This window comes from Amblyraja radiata, chromosome 1 (assembly GCF_010909765.2).
Source record: "Amblyraja radiata isolate CabotCenter1 chromosome 1, sAmbRad1.1.pri, whole genome shotgun sequence".
NCBI lineage: Eukaryota > Metazoa > Chordata > Chondrichthyes > Rajiformes > Rajidae > Amblyraja > Amblyraja radiata.
This window is the reverse complement of record NC_045956.1, coordinates 143,134,929-143,153,004: the sequence shown is the minus strand read 5'-3', so window position 1 is coordinate 143,153,004 and position 18,076 is coordinate 143,134,929. Positions and strand designations below refer to the sequence as shown.

Sequence of the window (18,076 nt, the reverse complement as noted above, 5' to 3'; positions counted from 1 at the left end):
CATGAGAAATGCTGTGAGGTTAAAAGAGATTGCAGTTTGAGAGGGAGAAAAGAAATTGCTCGCTGGCATCAATTATTTACTGTAAAAAATCAATTTCTGGCATGGCTGCAGTACAGCACAATAATGACTGCACTTTCTGATATGTTGGATTTTGCATTCTCTGAGCCATTCAATGGGCACACAGTAAGACACTGGCAACGGGGATTACATCTGCTCACCAAACCTGAGATCCGTGGCCTGCTTTTTGATGTGATGTGGGCTTATTTCATTTTCTTTCCTTTCATTTGTAAATCTTGTTTTTCAAAGCTTCAGTGTACCCCTCAGTTGGCTTGCACAAGCTGCTTTCTGAAGCTTGGAGCCTTGTCGCTACAGTAGATTTGTTTGGATAGGAAGGGGCTAGGTCTTTTACAGCCTGAACAATATCAGAGCATACCAACAGAATGACAGCTCACTGTGCCATCTGTCTACAATGGCTCACCAGGCTTTACTGCTCATTCATTCTAGCACAAAGTTGAGCATTCATGCTCCCTATTTGCCCAATAGGTTTCACTAATCTACCATCAAACCCACAGCAGTACAAGCATGTCCAATTTAAGTCTGTTTTCCTAACTGCTGTCATTTTTGGCAGTCTGATCCCAAACCAGCCATGTGCAGGGGCGAGAAAACAAAGAACGGATGTGGATGAAGACAGAAGGTGAATAAATGATGGAACAAGGGTGGGAGAGGAACATTACATGAAGACAGAATAAAAGCACTGAAGAAGTGAGGAGTATACAAATGCTCGTGATGCTTGGAATCACAGAAATATACATCAGGAGGCCATTCAGCCCGTCATGTCCATGCCAACCAAAAATGAACTATTTAGGTAAATCTGATGACTTTGCTGTTCACCATGCTCTCAGCTGCTAATCCAGGTACTTTTTAAAAGGGATACATTTGTTTTCTGTCTGCAAGGGCTCTCCAGGTGGTGAGTCTGAAGAAGGGTCCCGGCCAGAAATGTTGCCTATCCATATTCACCAGAGTTGCAACTTGACAAGCTCCAACAATTTGTATCCTTGGGTGATTTCCAAACGTTAGCCACTGTTGGGGTGAAAAAAAGACCTTCCTCAGTTTAGTTTAGTTTAGAGATAAAGCGTGGAATTTTATCTCTGAAGCAGAAAAAGGCCAGCGATCCCCACACATTAACACTATCCTACACACTAGGGACAATTTACAATTTCACCAAGCCAATTAACCAACAAACATGTACGTCTGTGGAGTGTGGGAGGAAACCAGAGCTCCCAAGGAAACCCTATACAGTCACAGGCAGAATGTACAAACTACATACAGACTACCACCCATAGCCAGGATGGAACCCGGGCCTCCAGTGCTAAAAGGCAGCAACTCTACCGCTGCACCACCATGCCGCCCTTGCTGATCTGTGCTTTCTAGTTATTGACATCACCTCTTGGGGTAATGGGTTAGTTTCAGTTTTACACTCAAAGAATTTCAACTGCTGCTTACATTTGTTATATAAATATTAGAAGGGGCAGAGACTTAAAGAAGACGTGGGCTGTGACAAGTGGAGAGGATGCTTCATTGTCGAAGGTTCTGAGGTGGCAAAGAAAGCAGAAGGCTCTCGCTACACACTCTGGTCTGCAGGTATGATTAGGAACTGCTGACCTGCAAGCAAGTATTTTGCAGTGGCTCTAAGGTCAATGGACTTTCCATTGCAAAGCCGTGAATGGATTAATTAAGAACTAGTTTAACATTATGCTACAGGTAGTACAGAGGAAAATCTTCACAGTATGTGAAAAGAAGTTCGAGCGACTATTGGGAATTTGGTGCCTCGAACATAAAGATAGGATTTTCAAGATTTGCTTATCCTTTAAACTATCTCCTACCCACAGGTGCATGGTATATCAAAGTAAAATAACAGATCTAGGTTTTCCTATGGGTCTTAAGACAGATTTCTTTGCCAAAAGTGGAGCCAGAAAATCCTCACATGTAAGCTAAACTGCAATGCTTGTTCTAATGTTAGCCCAACAGTCGATACGGTGGAAGTTCAATATTATTTGAGTTCACTTTGGGTAATTAAGACATGGTTACATATTTGTACATCAAATCAGTTTTTTTTTGTCAATCTAAAAAGTTCAGCAAACATGACATTTTATGGCTGTAGGGACACATCTCACAATGACAACCATGAGGCGACCTTACTTAAAAGTAGGGCACAGCAATCACAATCGCGCTGTCTCTGTCCAGGGAATTGCAGCAGCTGAGGTTCCTGAAGGTAGGATTCCCACAGTCCAGCTGCTATGCACGTGTGAGTGTCAGAATGCCTCACCAGCTGTATTCCCTTTTGTTTCCTCCCTTTACATGAACTTTATTACATTCAGCTGAGCAGATGGTGCTCCCTCATTGAAAGAATGCAGTGATTTCCTTAAACATTCAATCAGCTGGTACAATACCTCTTCACCCTATTAGTTCAGCTGATCAGTTCTTCCCATACAGCAGATCCAACAAATATTGGCCTGCATCTTCCCAGCACATTCTTACTTGGCTTTTGAGGCTTCTTCCCATAGCTACAATTTGCATGGTATCACAGTGGCAGACTTCATGAAGTTCAGTTCAGTTCAGTTCGGGAAACCCCTGGAGGTTCCCTGATCAACTCTTTCCATTCCAATCCATTTCATTCACCCAAAAGCAATCCATACTCAATAATTTCTGTCTCTTTTTTATCAATCACAAAAGAACCATTGCCTCACAACGCCAAGGATCCATGTTCATGTTCATAGGTTCTAGGATTAGAATTAGGCCATTCAGCCCATCAAATCTACTCTGCCATTTAATCATGGCTGATCTTCAATCTCGATCTCTGGTGCAGTTTACATGGAGTTTGCACCTTCTCCTTGTGCTATATTTAAGAGGGAGTTAGATGTGGCCATTGTGGCTAAAGGGATCAGGGGGTATGGAGAGAAGGCAGGTACAGGATACTGAGTTGGATGATCAGCCATGATCATATTGAATGGCGGTGCAGGCTCGAACGGCCGAAAGGCCTACTCCTGCACCTATTTTCTATGTTTCTATGTTTCTAAATGGGTTCCTTGGGTGCTTGGGTGAAAAGGTAATGGGAATATAGGGAGAATTGGTTATCAGGAAGATTAACAGGGAATGGGATTGTTCCGTGACCCACAAGAGTCTCACTGGGCTAAAATGGACTCCTATAAATAATGAATACATTTTGAAAGAAAAAAAGTTGGTAAACCTGCTGTTTGCTATCAAATCTATGCAGCTGTGAAAGCATTGCATTCTATTGCTGCTACTGTTGTTTTGTGCAAAAGGACATGAAACCTACCTCCTTTGGTAAAGAAAGTGACTAATCCACAGTCACTGCGTCCTGACATGTGCATGGCACACAGGATTTCCTCCTTCCATGCTGTATCATTTGTAATTACAAGTAGGCGCTGTGGCTTAAAAATTCTGTGAAACTATGAAATTCATAGTTCTGTTGTTTTTAGCATATCCTTTGGCTAAAGTTCCTTTTTCCACAGTGGTATGTGACTATTTCCAGGTTCAATCACATCACTCTGGAAATGTGTTTGACCAATGCTGGTATTGTTTCGCCTTACTTACTTGATGCATTCATTGCATCACTCACACTCATGGTTACATTTTTCCACACATAGCACTCTTTTGTTCTGTTTCCCAGGAAATTAAACTGCGTGGTTGCAAAGAATGACTGTTGCTACTGAGTTGTGGAACAAGATTCTTGCACCAAACATTATTTCTTGCACTGAACGTTATTCCCTTTATCATTTATCTGTACATTGTGGATGGCTCAATTGTAATCATGTATAGTCTTTCTGCGACTGATTAGCATGCTACAAAGGCTTTTCACTGTACCTCGGTAAACATAACAATAAACTAAACTAAAATGTATTCATCTGACCTTTTATGATTATGGCCTTTTGTATTTGATATTTCCATCCTGGGAAAAAGGTGTTGACTATCTACCCTATCTATCCCTCACATCGTTTTATTTACGTTCACCTGACAATAAACTAAACTAAACTCAACTGAGTTTCATAGCACTGCTCCCAATGTAACAAAGCTTCTTACCAAGAATTCCTGGTGCATGTTCCTTCATATGTTGAAGATCTGATCCAGGAAGACCCTGTTAAAGTATCTGTTCTTCTCAGCTCTTTCCCCATCACCAGCCCAATCTCAGGCCATTCAACACTTTGCGAAGCTCCCCACCCACCCCTGTCCCAAGGCTTCACACTCCAGCAACTACCACCTTCATTTGGGAGCCCAGATAATAGTTTTCCCTCCACTCTGAACCCCTTTCCATCTCAGACCAAGTGCAGGACTTAAGTGTATATTCCTTCATGTTCTACGCAGTATGTGAAGAAAGGTAGTGAGCAATAAATGCTGTTGGAAGCCTTGGGCCACCAGTGTTGACTGCAGTCAAAATACCCTTTCACCACATGTCCTATGCTGCAGCCTTCTGATGAAGTCTAAAAGCCTTTAGTAATTCAGTGTTTATCCATTTTACAGTCTGCAAAAGGAAAATAAATGTAAAATATGGCATGTAGAATGTCTTTGATTCTGCCCTGAGAATAACTTTATATTTTAAATGCAAAGCAGATATAAGAAGTATTCCCCACCTTCTTCTCATCCATACACCACACTTTGATTTTCCACTTAAAGGTATATAAAGGGTGCTTCAGAAACTGTGGGAGCATATTAATTTTCTGTGTGCATAATGTGAGTTATTAGAGTTGTACAACCCTCCACTTTATTTTGAAGCTGAGTCTACTGCGTGACATACTGTCAAAAACTGTACCAGACAGGGATCAGGCACTGCCCGCATTGCAGAAAAATGAAAATATTGGAATATATTCTGATTAAGGTTTTTTGAAAAAGCGCTATTGATCCAGATCACAGCACAGGCCTCCTGCTCCATCCACTCTGACACACAATTCAAAACATCAGGAAACTATAAAGGAGGAGGAATGCTAAATATAAAATAAAATAAAAAAACAATTCAAATGATGTGCCAAGGGACCTGGCATAAATGATTCATTTACTAACCTAAGAAAGAAACAAATATGAAATGTATAAGTATTAACTGTCACATGCCAACATTGTCAAAATATCTTTCATGCTTCCACCCAAACAGTAGAACACATTAATTATTGATTTTTGATTATCTAAAATTCCATATACCTGAAGTCATTTGTGCGCTCTAGGGTGGTTTGGGTAATTAGAAGTTGCCTGTTCTCCAAGCAATGTATTGATGTTTCATATGTTCTTAAAACAACACAAAAAAGGAATTTTCAAATACCACATTTTCATGCATAACTCTCACCAATCCTTAACAATTTAATATTTAGGAAGTAAATTGCAAATGCTGGTAATACACCAAAAATAGACACAAAATGCTGGAGTAACTCAACAGGTCAGGCTGCACCTCTGGAGAAACGGAATAGGTGAAGTTTCAGTTCTTGCCATGAGTATTTATTCTTCCGAATTCCGTTCTCCCTCGGCTCTTTCTGAGGGAGAAAATCGAATGGAAAAATTACCTGTGGTGCCTGGGCATAAAAAGACACAGTGCTGGAGCAACTCAGCGGATCAGGCAGCATCTCTGGAGAACATGGATTGTTTTAAGAAACATTTGGACAAGTACATGGATAGGATAAATTTAGAGGGATATGAGCCAAATGCAGGCAGGTAGGACTTGTGTAGAATGGGCATGTTGGTCGGCGTAGACAAGTTGGGCTGAAAGGCCTGTTTCCACGCTTTCCCTCCTGGGATAAATAAAGTTCTATCGTATTGTATCATGTCGTATGACTCTATCAGGTGACATTTCAGGTTGAGACCCTTCTTCAGAGATACAAAATTAGCAATTCTAAAAAATCACCAGTTTTCAAGTAATTAAAAAGAATAAACTGTAAGTGCTTAAAACACTTTAAAATAATGAAACAAATAATGAAAAGATCTGAAAAGGTCTGCAGAAGGGCCTTGACCCGAAACATTACCCATTCCTATCCAGGGATGCTGCCTGTCCCGCTGAGTTACTGCAGCATTCCGTGGCTATCTTTGGTGTAAACCAACATCTGCAGATCCCTCCTATACAATTAAAAGATTTCACTTATCCTAGCCTTGCCTCCCTTCCCTCAGCCCTTGCAATCACTATTTAAGCAAGCATTTTCACAGACAGGGTATAACCTGGCCCAGGATCTGAGAGCAGATTTGCCAGCATGAATGTTGGGAATCTCAGCATGCTTATGCTCCACTGTTTAAACATAACCTCGAGAAATCACCAGTGGCATTTAACAATGAGAATGCCCGCCACCTCTTTGCAAAACCCCTGGCAGAATCCAGCAAAATCCACATCATTGTTGTGGGAAACAATGTAAAGGCCTTCCTGGCATCTCTCATCATTGTGAAAATGCCCATGCAAGTAAGACAAGCAGACTAAAGCTTCACCAGGAAGCACCGCTCAATAAAGCAAACACTCTTTTCAAGGCTTTTAAAAAAAATCCTTTCAAGATATAACCACTGGCAATGCGAACATAAAGGACAAAAATATATGTACACTTTGTATTTACAGGATGCATGGCTCTAAACTGTCAATCATCATTAGGAATATTGCATTATTTATTGTCAATAATTTCTTCTGCAACTCTTTGCTTATCTCACAGCTCATCCTATCCCCCTCCCCCCCTCCCCCTCCAGTGCCTCCCAGTCACAATTTTGACAGGATTACATGCAACCCCCTGCAGTTAGATTTACGGAAAATTTGATTACTGAAAGTTTGGGCAAGAAAAATTGCAGAAATAATTAAATTCTGGAAAATCAACAGCAGATTGATTAATAATGTAGCAAGGTCAACAAATCACATTCACAGACGGTATCAGAACTGAGGCAATATGAAAACACTGTAATACTGGCTGGAATTCCTAATTAACACAAACTATTTGCTTGAAATCACTGCTGCAGGTGTGTGAGAGTTTTGTTTTAGTAGAAGATGCAGACAATCTTTCTTCCCTTTTTAATTCCATTATTCGCTCACCATGCTATGGTACTAAATCTCAGGACAATTTGAATTACTTGCACTTCACCCCGTTATACAACCGTAGTTGGAGCAAGTTACCCTTTGCAGTTCAGATTCATGAATGGAGAGATGCCTTGTTTTATTCTTAATTCAATTTTAGTTTAGTTTAGTGATACAGCATGGAAACAGGCCCTTCAGCCCACCGAGTCCACGCAAACCATCAATTCACTAGTTCTCTGTTATCCTACTTTTTCATTCATTCCCTAAACAGTACGATGTCTCAAGAAGGGTCAGACCCAAAACGTCACCTATTATTTTTCTCCAGAGATGCTGCCTGACCCCGCTGAGTTACGTCAGCATTTTTGTGTCTATCTTCGATGTAGACCAGCAAGTTCCTTCTTACACAGTGGTAAACAGGAACTGTACAGTTGGCTAAGAAGTTCACAAGGCATTTAAAGACGTGTATTCCTATCTGTAGCAACTCAGGGTCTGAAGAAAGGCCTCGACCCGAAACATTACCTATTTCTATTCTCCAGAGATGCTACCTGACCCACTGCGTTACTCCAATATGTTGTGTCTATCCCGGCTACCACTAACAGTCTAGTGCAAACTAGACATATCAGCCTTGTGGTTAAAACTGAGTCTGAACATTGTGTCCACACCTGCTATATCATTCTCTGTTTCTGGTACTGTTTTTACCATTTCAATTTTAGGAGGTATTGGTTTGTTAAAGCTGGCAATTATTGCCTATCAATAAGTGGCCTCCAGAGGAGGTGATGAGATGCCACTTTGAACCACTGCAAATGTTGATGGAGAATAGTATTTATGGAACTCTCAGAAAGTTCATTGACATTTGTTCCAAAAAGATTAAATAATTTATGTTGAGAATTGTGGTGCCTGGAACATACTATAATTGTACTATAGTGAGGAAAGTATGCTGCATAAACACAGCGCATTCACTGGTTTAATCCACAATGAAACAAAACCAAAAGCTTTTGACTGTACCTCGGTACACGTGACAATAAACTAAACTGAACTAATGATGAATAATCAGTGAGGAAATATGAAGTTATTAGATAGGCTGAACAGGTATAGTTTTTCTGCTTTTTAATGATCTTCTGGCTATGAAAGATATATGCAATAAAAATACACTCTTTCAAGCAGTTAACTGAGGTTTGTGTTATAAATAATAGGAAATTGTCAAAGGACAAGATAAATTGATCATTTTTCATGCCCATGGATTAGAGCATAGAACGTAGAACAGTACAGCACAGGAACAAGCCCTTCAGCCCACAATGTCTGTGCCGAACATAATGCCGAGTTAAACTCATCTCATCTGCCAACATGTGATCCATATCCTTCCATTCCTCCATAGACCTCTTTAAAAGCCTCTTGAATGCCACTATCATATCTGCCTTTATCACCATCCCTGACAGTTCCTTCCAGGCACCCACCACTCTCCGTGTGAAAAACAAACTTGCCCTGCAAATATCGTTTTCAAGAGAGAGTTATATTTAGCTCTTCGGGCTAACGGAATCAAGGGATATGGGAAAAAAGCAGGAATGAGGTACTGATTTTGGATGATCAGCCATGATCATATTGAATGGCTGTCTTGAAGGGCCAAATGGCCTACTCCTGCACCTATTTTCTATGTTTCTATGTCTCTCTTTTAAACATTCTCCCACTTACCTTACAGCTATACCCTCTTGCCTTTGACATTTCCATCCAGAGAGAAAGGTTCTGACTGTCTATCTATGCCATCCATAATGTTACATACTTCTCTCAAGTCTCCCCTCAATCTCCATTACTCCAGAGAAAGCAATTCAAGTTTGTCCAAACTCTCCTTACAGCTAATACTCTCTACTCCAGGCAGCATTTTGGTAAAATGTCCCCTGGATCTTTTCTAAAACCTTCACTTCCTTCCTGTAATGGGGTGACCAGAACTGCACAGAAAACTAATCAAAGTTTTATAATGCTGTAATGTAACTTACCAATTCTCATGCCCCGATTGATGAAGGCAAGCACACCATAATGCTTTACCACTCTATCTACTTGACATAATGTTGACACTTTCAGGGTGTTATCGACTTGGATCCCAAGATCCCGCTGTTCATCAGTGCTGTTAAGGGTCCATCTCCTTTCCATTGTTTCCATCTATACTTCATGTTGCCTTGGAACGGTCACCAGCATATCTAAGGACCAGCCTCACCCCAGTCACTCCCTCTTCTCCCCTCTCCCATTGGGCAAGATGTACAGAAGTTTGAAAATGCAGACTTCCAGATTCAGGTACAGTTCCAGATTCAGGTACAGGAGTAGAGTATAGGAGCAAAGACGTCCTTCTGCAGTTGTACAGGGCCCTAGTGAGACCACACCTGGAGTATTGTGTGCAGTTTTGGTCTCCAGATTTGAGGAAGGACATTCTTGCTATTGAGGGAGTGAAGGTAGGTTCACAAGGTTAATTGCCGGGATGGTGGGACTGTCATATGTTGATAGAATGGAGCGACTGGGCTTGTATACTCTGGAATTTTGAAGGATGAGAGGATATCTTATTGAAACATATAAGATTATTAAGGGATTGGACATGCTAGAGGCAGGAAACATGTTCCCAATGTTAGGGGAATTCAGAACAAGGGGCCACAGTTTAAGAATTAGGGATAATCCATTTAGAACGGAGATGAGGAAAAAAAATTTCACACAGAGGGTTATGAATCTGTGGAATTCTCTGTCTCACAAGGCAGTGGAGGCCAATTCTCTGGATGCTTTCAAGAGAGAGTTAGATAGAGCTCTTAAAGATAGCAAAGTCAGGGGATATGGTGAGGAGGCAGGAACGGGGTACTGATTGTGGATGATCAGCCATGATCATATTGAATGGCGGTGCTGGCACGAAGGGCCGAATAGCCTACTCCTGCACCTATTGTCTATTGTCTATTGTAATCAGGCAACTAAGAGCAGTCCTGACCTCACATATACTTCATTGGAGACCTTTTGAACTATTTTTTATCGGACTTTATGAGACTTTATCTTGCACTCAACATTATTCGACTTTATCCTGTATCTGTACACTGTGGACAGCTTGATTGAAATCATGTCTAGTATTTTCGCTGACTGGATAGCGCGCAACAAAAAAAAGCTTTTCATTGCACCTCAATACACATGACAATAATAAACTAAACTAAACCTCCCAAAGTGCCACACATCACATCCTGGCCACACACTCATCTCCCTGCTACCTTCAGGTAGAAGGTACAGGAGCCTGCAACAACCAGGTTCAGGAATAGCTACCTCCCCACAGCCATCAGGCTATTAAACCAGGCTCGGACAAAACTCTGATTATTAATAACCCATTATCTGTTATTTGCACTTTATCAGTTTATTTATTCATGTGTGTATATATTTATATTATGGTATATGGACACACTGATCCTTACCCATAGTAAATGCCTACTATGTTCTGTGTGCTGAAGCAAAGCAAGAATTTCATTGTCCTATCAGGGACACATGACAATAAACTAACTTGAACTTGAACTTGAACTTTCTCAAATTATGTTTGACTTGCCTCCATTTTTAGTGAATAATTAGAACAAAGCTAGAGGAAAGGCACGCGTGTCAAACATGGACTAACCACTTTACATGAGAATTTTTAACTATACCATCAATCACAATAATCCCATTTTGCATCATTTGACTCAAAATAAAGGATACTGTTGACCATTACAGCACATCAGCATTCAGTCACTGAGTTGGTTCTTCTGTGAAGTAAAGAGGAGTTTAATTCCAGGGATTGTATTTTATTGACTTGAAACTTAATCAGCAGACCCTCGATTTGGCTGCTGGTGCCAATGAAAGCTTCCGTCAAAATGAAAATTGTCTCACCAGCTACAATTTGCTCACCTTAGCTACTTCTCCAAGCAATGTAGTGCACATATTATGGGACTTAACATGACAAAGTCATGCTCTACAGAAGTATACTTTTGAAAGTTGTTAGTGCAAGAACATGACATAAAATTCACACTGTGTTTTTGCTTTTCTGTTTTTGGATTGAATTCTGTTTTTAATTTGTGTCTCTGTGATGTATTTTTTACCTGTTCTATTATATGTTTTTATTCCGATTACTATGTAAGGTGTCCTTGAGATGTCTGAAAGGCGCCCATTAAATAAAATTTATTATTATTTATTATTATAATGATATCTTGAGTAAATGTGCCTTTTTCTGTTTCAATGATAGCCTGTTTTTCTTTTCAAGAGCATCAAAGTCAAGGACAATCTAGTTGGCAGCCAATTTTCAGTTTGAATAGATTACGCCAAAGAAGGCAAGCAGACAACAGGTCAGCAGAGTCAAAGCATTCTCTGCACTCACTCTCTGTAAAGAACTCTAAATTTACCAACAGCATAATTACATACAAACCTTGTAATTATCTTCTGCTGAAGATCATAAAGAGGACTTTGCTTTGCACTTGCAGTTCAGTCAGACCTCGGTTCAGCCAAGCGTGTCTGTGTTACCCTATTAAAATCAAGCTTGGACATTAAAAGAGGAACCATATTGTGCAGAAGACGTCATTTAACTCCAGGTGCTGAAAATACTCAGCAGTTCAAACAGAATCTGTGGAAAGAAAAACAGTTTTAACTTTTCAGGTCAAAGTGTCTGAAATCCAGCATTTTCTATTTTTATTTCAGACTTCCAGTGTTTGCAGTTTTTGATTTTCTCTCACTGTTCTCATAAGTTCATAAGTTCTAGGAGCAGAATTAGTCCATTTGGCCCTTCAAGTCTACTCCGTCATTCAATCATGGCTGATCTATCTTTCCCTCTCAACTCCATTCTCCTGCTTTTGCCCCATAACGCCTGATACACATCAATAATCTGTCAATCTCAGCCTTAAAAATATCCATTGACTTGACCTCCACAGCCGTCTGTGGCAATGAATTCCATAGATTCACCACCCTGACTAAAAAAATCCCTTTCATCTTTCTAAAGGTATGTCCTTTTATTCTGAGGCTCTGTCCCCTGGTCCTAGACTCTCCCATTAGTGGAAACATCTTCTCCACATTCACTCTGTCTAGGCCTGGTTATTGGTCTGTGACTGCCAGATTCATTAACATTAGTTTAGTTTAGTTTAGTTTAGTTTAGTTTAGAGATACAGTGCGGGGACAGGGTTTTCGGCCCTCCAAGTCCGCGCCAACCAGAGATACCCGCACACTGACTCTATCCTACAGGGAGAATTTACAATTTTACCAAAGCCAATTCACCTACAATTCTATACATCTTTGGAGTGTGGGAGGAAAGCGGAGCATCTGGAGAAAACCCACGCAGATCACAAGGAGATCGTACAAACATCGTACAGATTGCACCCTTGGTCAGGATCGAACCCGGGTCTCTTCACTGTAAGGCAGCAACTCTACCGCTGCGCCACAGTGTCACATCTAAACATGTTTTACTTACTCCTGTAGCTCTTTCTGGGTGCTGAAAGTATTGCCAATACTTTGGCAAAGGTGCCCTGGTGTACCAACTTGGTAATTGTCTTTCCCTTGCACCAACCTAGCCACTGCACCAGTAACTAGGTACTGTACTGGTCATAGGAAGGGGAAGACAGTGGCACAGCTGTTAGGCCTGCTGCTCCAGAGACCCAGGTTCATTCATGACCTTAGTGCCTGTGATTGTTCTGTCTGTGTGGAGTTTGCACGTTCTGCCTGTGGCTGCATGGTTTTCATCCGGATGCTCCCGTTTCCTCCCACATCCCAAATACGTGCAGGTTTGAAAGTTAATTGGCTACTGTTAATTGCTCCCAATGTGTAGGAAGTGGAATAACATAAAACTGGTGTCGGCAGGGGCTGAAGAGCCGGTGTTCTTGGTGTATCTTTAAAGCTACTGCTTGCTTGCTACTTGTTCACAAGCGGCGTGTGTGCCTGTCAGAGTAGCCTATACATGTAAGCAGGTTTGCCTTTCTTTATAGGAAAGAACTGCAGATGCTGGTTTAAATAGAAGGTTGATACAAAATGCTGGAGTAACTCAGCGGGGCAGGCAGCATCTCTGGAGAAAAGGAATGTGTGATATTTCGGGTCGAGACCCTTCATCAGACTTTCTGATGTCACCCATTCCTTCTCTCCAGAGATGCTGCCTGTCCCGCTGAGTTACTCCAGCATTTTGTGTCTACCTTTGCCTTTCTTTACCTTTAATTTGCACATCAACCTTCCCAAAGCCCTATCTCTTCAACATCCCCCCTTCCCCAACCCCTCACTACTTCCACACTTAATCTTTGGAAAGATTATAAGCTACAAAACAAATCATTTCAGCCTGTGGAAAAATTATAACAGCAGCATTTACCATAAACATGTCAATTTAGTCCACATCCTTTTAAATTATTTTAAGAAGAACTGTTGGATGATGTACGACTTTCTGCCCAAGTCTCCCCTTATCCCCGACATCCCCGACATCCCCGACATCCACTCTGCTCTGGCTGAAACAAGGGAACATGATAAAGGCAAGGGCTTGCTGTGTTATCTCATTGTGGACATGGTGGGATCAAGCAATGGACACCCTGTGTTGTTGTCTCAATTCAATCCATAGATTGTTTTATTACTAGTTAATGTGGATTCTGTTGAAGAGCATTTTTTGAGAGGTTCTACAAGCTGACAAGTCTTAAATGTGAACATATGCAGTAGGACAGGGAGTGAATTCTGAGCCAAGCACATATGGGAATGAGCAGTACACATGTAAACATGATGTTAATTAACTTTCCATGCAGTAGATGGATTGTAAGTGTTACATTCTACATCACGGTACTCAGTGTGCACTGTACATTGCACTTACTGTACATCAGTGAGCCACCTGTGTATTGGGTCAAAACTTAGCTGCGGCAATAATCCTATGGAATTTTCAAGATTTAATTTAAGAAGTGAATATAATCTCAAAATATCTGCTTTTCCTGACTTCTTGCCATTTGTTGGCAGGTTACCCTGTTGCATTTTATACAAATCTTTAAAAATCATATAATTTTCCTCTATCACTGCTGAAAAAACCTAATCCCATTTCGCACTCATAATGTCCATTCTTAATGTGGGAGAAAAAGGCAATGAGCCTCAAGAGCCTATATAACCATGGGTATATTGTCCAGTGAGGTTGAACTTCCTGCCCAACCTTGGATTTCTAGTGTGATCTTAGTTTCTTGTACCGAGGTACAGTGAAAACCTTTTATTTGTGTGCTATCCAGACAAAGAAAAGATGGTACGTAGCTTTCCACAGTGCACAGATAAATGATAAAGGGTTCAACATTTAGTGCAAAGATATAACGTTGAAGTCCGATTAAAGATAGTTCAAAGGTTTCCAATGAGGTCAGGACTCTAGCTAATGAGAGGACCATTCAATTGCTTGATAAGAGTTGGGAAGAAACTGTTCCTGATTCTGGAAGTATGCGTTTTAAAAGGTCTCCCACTTGCCTGATGGGAGAAGTGAGAAGAGGGAGTGACCGGGGTTAGACTGGTCCTTGATTATAATCATACTTGCAAATGTTGTAACAACCTTGTAACATACTTGCAAATGTTGGTCAGACCAGTTAAAGGCTAGCAAGAATAGAGGTTGCTTTTACTGTCAAAAACCTATATACTCTATCAGTTCTCTATTCTGGAAATAGACACAAAAAGCTGGAGTAACTCAGCGGGACAGGCAGCATCTCTGGAGAGAAGGAATGGGTGACGTTTCGGGTCGAAACCCTTCTTCGGACGGTTTATCACAGCATCTGTAATTCCTTCTTACACATACTCTATTCTGTAAAGATGGGTCCACCAATCTTCAGTTGGACATCATCTGTTGGCTGACAAGTGTTGGCCGTGTTTTTGAGCAGGCTCCCCTTCTTGTGGAAAGCATCTGCAGGAGTCATCCGTGTAAAACTTCCACTCCGTCTGCCACTATTTTGACACAAAGGGACTGAAAATTCTCAGACAACAATGTGCATGTATCAGAATGCAACAGCTATTTTTCCTTTGTTTCCAAAGGGGAAGGAGAAAGGGTGTAAGAGCAAAACTGCGGGACACAGAGGAGGTACCGGTGAGAGCTCCACGCACAACAGCGGGGGTAAAACAACGTTCACAAGGAGAGAAGATAGATTTTCAATGGTCCTCACATCCTCCGCATCCAACACATCGTACTTCAATATTTCCGCCACTTTCAACGTGATCCCACCCCAAGCCATCTCCCTGTCTTTACTCCCTTGTCAGTTTTTGCAGGGGGAACTCCATCCACAACTCATTGGTTTGCTTAGCCCTTCCCACCCATCCTATCCCCTCCCCAGGCACATTCCCCTGCAACCACAGGAGATGTAACAGCCGGCCCTATCTCCGTCCCTCACATCCATCCATTCCCATTCCCATACTGACCTTTGCCCATTGCCGGAGTGAGGTCACGAGAAACCAAGGGAACCCCCCTTGCCAGTGAGTCATCTATGTTGCTGAGGGTTCTGGGGGTTCTGTCTAACAAGGGTCACCAGAAGTCTTTTTTCATCAATCACCTCGTCACTATCACGTACATCCAGTGTCCTGCTGAAATGTACTTATTTACTTGTCGGGCAACACAAGTTGGCCTGGGGAATAGGGTGGCACGGTGGCGCAGTGGTAGTGTTGCTGCCTTACAGCGCTTGCAGCGCCGGTGACCTAGGTTTGATCCCAACCGGGTGCTGTCTGTACGGAGTTTGTACGTTCTCCCCGTGACCTGCGTGGGTTTTCCCCGAGAACGGTTTCCTCCCACACTCCAAAGACGTACAGGTTTGGTTGATTGGCTTGGGTTTGTATACTAGGTATAATTGAAAATTGTCCCTAGGATAGTGTTAATGTGCGTGGATCGCTGGTCGGTGCGGACTCAGTGGGCCGAAGAGCCTGTTTCCGCGCTGTATATCTAAACTAAACTAAACTAAGCAAGAGCATGGTTCATGAGAATGGGACACCAATTCAACACAATTACAGTAGATTTGAGTGTAGTTGTCACTTAGCTGAACTCTACCACCACACGTTATCCTTGCAAAATGGCCCAAGTGCTTTCAGATACAATGTCTGTGGCAGGTTAGGAAAAATGGCATTCCCCGGCTATGTTGAATAATTGGAGTTTATGGAGAGAAATCTGCACAAGGAAAACTTTAGCAATCTGCACTCCTATTGTTCAGCTCTGGTACCTTCTCTTCCAAAATTAACCTTTACATCCATTGTTTTAATTAACATGAGAACAATACAATTTTAGTGCAGATTTCATGCAATATTTTCCTTTGACCAGGTTTAGATTTGATTTGTACCACGTGGTGGGAACATTTGATGTAGTTAGCTCAGGGTGTGTGGCTCACTATGCCTCCTGGTCGAAAAACATAAAGTGCAGTTATTGAAAGATCACACAATCAACTGATCAAATCGAAATGCACACAACCTGATGTAACTTCTCATAATACATTTTGTGTTCGATCAAGGCAATAGATTTTGGTTGTTTTTGCTCTCAGGTGGAATAACAGTGGGAAATTCTCAATCCAATATAGAAGCAGAGAGAAGAAACTTTCCACGCAGAAATATTTGATGGATTGCTTTATGTACTCTGGGAGTTTCTGTTTGATAGCAAGAGTGTACTAAATTGTAGGTTAGCTCTTTGAAGGAAAAGGAGGCAACTGAAAAACTACTGCTTAATATGAATGGGCAGATGATGGTCATTGTGGACATGATGGGCCAAATGGTCTGTTTCTCTGTTGTATGATTCGAAAAACATAAAGATTGATTGGACCAAATACCCTGTATAGGGCCTTCAATTTATTGGACAGATGTGACATCAGACAAATTACTAGTTTGGGGTCCCAGTCACAGATGATGGATTGGCCTGATTGACCTCAATACAATTTTTGAACTCAAATAGTATTAAATCTTTGAAATTTTCGACCTCACAGGCTATGGATGTGTTGCAGTTGAGTACAACCAAACTATGGTAATGGCCCTGTCTCACGGTGCGGGTCCACCCACGAGTGATCCTGAGTGAAAGAAAAAATCACACTCGTGGTTGTCTATGAGATTCCAAGCTTATGTTCACGAGTTTAAACGAGTTCCCACGTGTATGTCTAAGTTTGCCGTTTACTTCTCATTTCTGCGATGTACCAAGTTCCTCTTCCAAGTTACCAAGTTCCTCTCCCGAGTTACTCTTGAGCCAACCATGAATGAAGGTCTGTTTTAAGTATCAAATAGAGGAGCTGGACAGCATCTCATACAGTAAATATATTCTGATTCAGTATTGAAAGTTATTCAATTTCAGAACTTAAAAAAACTAAGCAGGATCTCGGACCCGCACTCGCTGCCATTGTGCAGCAAGGAGGCGGTGGCGGCGAAGCAACAGTGTTAAAGAAGACAGCTCCATCCTGCGGCTTTGATTAAAGATAGAATTCAGCGCGGCTGCGTCTATTGATATGACATACAAAGGGAAAATGCGCACCATCCAGTGCCAGAGCGTTTCTCTCTGCTTTATATACGTGGGAATTCCCTCACTATGGTCACTCAGCGGGACAGGCAGCATCTCTGGAGAGAAGGAAGGGTGACGGGATGATGTTTCTGCTGTTATTCCAGTACTATCCCTGATTTCCCTTGTTATCCACGGATGCACTACCTTCCCTGAAGTTTGGGGTGACTTATTGTGGGAGACAAGTGTAGGAGAGGTGTACTGACTGTGTGGGCAGACACTTTGGTGGTAATGATTGCCCACCAGTCTTAAAAGCCGCTGAGTCTCCCTGTCCCTGGGATAGCAGGGGGCGATCAAAAAGCACAATACCCCCCTTCCCCTCCACACCAACATGAAGGGCAACGATCCCAAGGCTTTAGCATCAGAAACAGCGGGCAGGCGACAATCACCTGCCATAACGCGAGAGAGATCATGCACTATTGTAGATCTCCTTTGCACGTCGGTGTTTCTGTATTTCTCCATTTCATTGTTGGTCCTGTCTGTTGCCACCCCCACCCCCACCCCTCTGCTTCCCGGCCATGTGCGTGACCCCTTCCCTCCCCTCTCCAGCTCCCCGCCCATTGCACTGG

At 41.8% G+C, this 18,076-nt stretch overlaps 1 protein-coding gene across 9 annotated transcripts in view; it reads left to right on the top strand.

Moving 5' to 3' along the window:
• Nucleotides 1–18,076, top strand: part of celf4 (CUGBP Elav-like family member 4) — a 1,189,269-nt gene that overhangs the window by 773,492 nt on the left and 397,701 nt on the right. The window lies entirely within an intron of this gene.